Source organism: Rhyacophila brunnea, unplaced genomic scaffold (genome assembly GCF_057557595.1).
Source record: "Rhyacophila brunnea isolate RB1 unplaced genomic scaffold, BYU_Rbru_1.0 scaffold_28, whole genome shotgun sequence".
Classification (NCBI taxonomy): Eukaryota; Metazoa; Arthropoda; class Insecta; order Trichoptera; family Rhyacophilidae; genus Rhyacophila; species Rhyacophila brunnea.
In genome coordinates this window covers 1,830,494-1,836,114 of record NW_028232945.1, presented here as the reverse complement: position 1 = coordinate 1,836,114, position 5,621 = coordinate 1,830,494, and the positions used below count along the sequence as shown (strand labels likewise).

Here is a 5,621-nt window from a genome sequence, read left to right as displayed (position 1 = left end):
AAAACTTGGAATATCAATGGAGTCGAGCTTTTGTGCAAGCCATGGGAATGAAAAGACACTTGACTGATAAGTCTTGATAGGAGAAGAGGTATCGGTAAGGATATAGCAGAACAAGGATAGGTGATAAGAAAACTAATTATAAAATGTGTAAATTATCGCAGAATTTTTGAGTTCATATGAAGAAGAACCACAAATATTGTACTACTTGTACTTTGTGGATTATTACGCTTGAATTTTTTTATGATTAAGATATAAAAGTAAGGCTATGATGCAGTAAAAATAAAAGATTTGTATATTCTAGAAAACAAGATATTATACGATGATATCAATTAAATTTAGATAAATATTTTATTCTATTATAATAAAAGGACGGCATTGATGCAACCGTCATTTTCTGGATGATTGGTGATTTGTGCATATTTTCCCCAGACAATTTTACTTCCACAAACAATTCCTAGTTCACTCACATTAACTTCAATTATTGTCCCTTTTTGTAATATTCCAAGCTGTGTTCCAATTGAACTATGTGGATTTTGTTTTACACCAATTATTGGAAGATTGAAAGTAGCCTTTAGTTCTGAGTGACTCACATGTGCAAATTTATATCGCATAGCCATCGGTCGAATAAAACGTTCATATTTTGGTGGTTTTCTCGTAAAACCTTCCCCAACAAAACAAGGCTTTGTTACTATCCTCTTCCATTGTTTCGTACCTCTTTTTCCCGTAGCAAGAACTTTGAAAGTATCTATTTCTGGTATGCCTTGGACTTTAGCAATAGGAACACTATATTTCGAAGCTTTTTCTTGTCGCTGCTGCTTTATTACACTACTAACTGTTCTTGCTGTGTCACCACGATCGAGTAAGAATCCTGGAAGAGCTTCATCTGCATTTGATTTTATTGCCGCTTTTTCTCGTGTTTTCTCTTTTATTGATTTCTTAAGTTGGATCTTTTCTGCACGTCGCTTCTTGTTGAACATTATTGCTTGATGTCCATGTAGTTTACGGGCCATTTTTTGTATTTTGTGTGGCTCACGTGCTGCTTTCTTTGCAACTCGAATAGTGTGATCTGGTGCTTTTCCATATTTTTTTATATGCTCTTCTATGTAATTGTTTTGCGGCATTTTTAATTGGGCATTCTAAAACCAGCTATATCTAAATTTGAAAAATGAATTTTTATATAATTTGGTCCATGGAAAATAATTAATTGTATTGGAATTAATGAATATAAATCATCTTATTTCTAATTAGATACCTTTTATTATAATTATCTTGAAATATTTGGTATGAACTTATAAAAGATCTTGAAGTCTTAACAAAAGATAGACTTTCAAAGCATGTGACTATAAAATATTTTTGATCTAACTATTTAAAAAGGAGATGAGATAAAGAAAAATGTGCATGAAATGAAAGTAATTAAAAAGTAATACGAATATTCTGACAAGAAACCGAACAAGTTAAAATGATCAAAAAATAGAATAATTTAATGTTAAAAATTAACTCTTAAATAAAAAAATCGCGACTTCATATGTCCTTACCATTTAAAACAATTGTTTAATATAAATTTTAATGTAGGAACTAAAAAAACAACGTAAATTTCCGCAAAAATATGGCAATATAGAAGCAAATTGGAACTTTAAATCAATTTAAGTATCTTTAAAATCACAAAAACATTTATAAACTTAATAGATTTGTCTCATCATATGTTTTAAAAACTATTTTTGCATTTAAACAACTTGATCTTTTTCAACTGCGAAAGAATTTATGCCTATTTTTTTCAGAATAATAAAAGAACACACAAATTAAAGGACATCAAGCCTTAAATATCAAATAATATCGATCATGATATATTTTAGGTCTAAGTTAGCTTCCAAAAAAATAATTATAAACATTTATTTTGTGGCAATATATATTAAACAAGAGTCTTTAGTTATATATTTTTAATCACCTTTGAAAAATATTATAATAATGAGCATTTTTTATCATTTTGCTTAGTATATAAAGCAAACCCCTTGCATAAAGATATAAAAGAAATAAACCTCAAAAACTAGAGCTCGCAATTCACTATTTTATAGTCCATTAATTATGTCAATAAACCTATAATCGGATTCAAGCGTTTAAATCAGCTTTTTAAAATTCTATTATGTGATATTTCTGAAATAAGTGTAGTTTTCGGAATTAACAAAACAATAATAAACGATTTTTCAATGATTTTTTGCCTAATAAATTACATTATACAGGAGCATATGGCTGTTTATATTCGAAATAAAAATTTTTAGCAACTAAATAGCTCGAGTGAGAATATATATAAAAATATTATGATCTATTTATGATTTGGCCTTAATTTGAAAAATATATGTTTGTGGCTAGAGAAATACATTTTGATGTTAAAAAGTAAAAATCTAAAAACAACATTTTAGAACTAATAAAATCTATATAATAATACATTTTTGTTATATTGACTTTATAAATACTATTTTTGTTATATAGCTATATATAAAGATGATTTTTTAAATCAGATTTGAGATTTATATGTAGATTTATCAAATAAATAAAATATCTGCGAATCACATTTAAAACTAAATAATTACAAAACAGATTTCTTTTGTCATAATAAAAAATTTTGAATACTATATCTCTAATCTATATGCTTAAAAAATATTTATATAGCAAAACCAGGGATTTTATTTTTTTATATTGATATGCATTTTATAAAATGTTTTCCGATATTCGAAAAATTATATTTTAAAACTAAAAAGTAAATATTAAGTCATTGAACACTATTCTTCCCATAAAAATCATCCAAAAAGTATAATCGCGTCATAAGAAACCCATGAAATCAAAAAATATATCATTAAAATATTAGAACATTGATTATACAATTTCAAGAATAAATATCTAATATCTATAGCTAAAAGATTTGATTAAATTTGGTCTTTATTACTTATTCTCGCAATTACATGAAATCCCGTCTTAATATTGTGTTTCTACAGTCACAATAGGCAAAATATCAAATCAAGTGTAATTAGATTATGCTTTAAAATATGCTATCAATATAAAGTCACGTCGATTTTCCCTGATATAGAATATATCTTATGATAGCTTATCTAAAATTTTATTTTTCTCTTCATGAAATGGTTTGAATCACAACGATATGATCTATTTTACTTGAAGACTGATAAGAACTTTTGTGTAATTTAAGGTATTTTACATGTTGAATTCATAAAATTTAACGAAAAAGAATGATAAATGAATATAATTACGAAAGATGCTTTGATTTTACAAGAGAAATTAATAAAAAAAATTGCAAAAAAAATGCATAATAAACAAACACACGTATTTTTATTTTTATTATGTACTTAGACTCTTTAATAGAAGTCTGTAGTTATAAACTAAATTTTTATTTATCTTTGATATTAAAAACAACAATGAATATGTGGAAATAATTATCATATAAACCATATATAAAAAATAAGAATTAATTGATCATTCTGATATTTATTTATAAAATCGATTTGGTTATAATTATTGATTGTATAACCAATAAATTTGTATTTTAAAAGTTATCTTATAAAAAAATATATTTCATCATTGTTTACACAAAGAAATATTATGGAATTATAAAAGAGCAAAACATTTTTTATTGCTATTATTTCATTATCGGTTTATGTCACATCAAAATTAGCTGGTCGGTTACAAAAAAAATTATTTATTGTTTTTTAATAAAATGATTTATACATATAATGCATACAAATTTAGCCTTTTAAATATATTTAATAATTACTCTACATATTTTAAAACCTAAATTTATTTTTAATATTATCACCATGCCCCTTATTTCCTGTACAATGTAAAATTTCCTGTCTCTTTTAATCTAGTAGTTACTTCTAATACCTCTTATGCCTAAACAAAAATTATAAACAATATTTATAAATAAGAAAATATATATTTACAAATTTTTTTATTTTGGCACCTGTCTTCGCTCGTATTAAAATCAACAATATCATCTGCCTTCAATTTAACTTTTTGCTTACTTTTTAATATAGTTTTTCTCTATCATCATTTTTTGTAAAATAATTTAAGAGCAAGTTCAAACTTTCGAATGCGGCTATGCTTATTTAAATTCTACGATCTTTATATTTCACTATACATCTTTTTGTAACCAGACATATATTCAAGGGTTTTCTGTATCATTTTCTCTTTGTCTATATGCTTCGCATATAATCCTCAATACATTTTTGTATGTTCCCTAGTATTTTATAACCATCACACATCTTTTATGTTATATGATACTATTCGTGTTCTGTGTTTTTAAATTAAGGAGGTTTGATTTGACGAAAATAGAATAGTTATCGCGGTTTTTTACAAATATCAACTAGCTTTTATTATATGTAAATCTTATTTCCATGTATCAATTGGATTTTTTTCGCATTCTTAAAAGGATCTGGTCGACAGTGTGGTGTGTTCTATGCGCTATGTGTCTATTATTCCCCTTTATAATTGTATTTTCGCTTTATAATCTTTGATTTGTTTTTTGTTTATGACAAATGATACTGTGATACATCAATTATATAGTCATGTAAATATATGAAACCTTATGTGTTGTTTATTTTTAATTCCGGCGTAAAGTAATTCAATCTCTGTGATCATAATATGAAATTTACGAATATTATATTTATTAGTTTGTGATATATCAAGATCTGTTATTATTATATCATCCTCGTATTATCAACTGATTGCAAAATATTTGGTTTCTCTATAGCACCGAAAAGAAGATAAACAATGTTATTATGTAATCTATATAGCAATTTGACAGAAAGAGATTCATCAAGTGAAAAAAGGCATTAAGTTTCTTTGATATTTTTTTGAATAGATGTATTATATAAGTGCTGATATTTTCATATAAGAAAACTCCATATTTTATGTAATAAACTCTCAATCATTGTTAAAAAGATATTAAATTTGCCATTTTACACCATATTAAAATTCATCTTCGTCACATGATATATATAATGCATAAATTTCAAGTCTCTTGCCCGTTTGTTTTATAGGAATATATCATTTAGCAAAATAAGTTTATTCAAAAATGTATTAAAATTATATAAATATTAAGTTTAATGTTCACAAATCCGGACGAGAATAACGATTTTTTGAATATATTTTTATCTTTGTTTGCTTGTTGAAATATCCATGGTCTTTTTATTGATTTTAGCCGTAATTTACATTTCTACATCAAAAAATCTTAGTAAAAAATATTAAAGATTTTTTTTAATGCCTTTTTTCGGACAACATCTTTCATTGTTTTTTTATTTATAAATCAAAAATAAAAGACAATTGAAATACAGTTTTTCAATGCTTTATATAGATAATTTACAACTATTTTGTGAGCTTAATCAAACGATTTGACGTGTAACTTACACAGAGAAGTTCCGCTATAGCATTTTTCCGTGCGTCTCTTGCAACAAAGAGAAAATACACAAAAAAATAATATTATTAGAGGATTTTCTTGTAAAAAATATACATAGAATTACATCAAATTGAGCTATAGAATGATAATATAGAACAAAACTAATCAAAAAAAACTTTCTTTTTTTATTATTAGTATCATGCAAATCATGAAAATA

The 5,621-nt window shown here is 25.1% G+C and overlaps 1 pseudogene; it reads right to left on the bottom strand.

Moving 5' to 3' along the window:
- Positions 1 to 356: 356 nt before the first annotated feature.
- Positions 357 to 1,121, bottom strand: LOC147068686 (uncharacterized; annotated as a pseudogene).
- Positions 1,122 to 5,621: the final 4,500 nt, after the last annotated feature.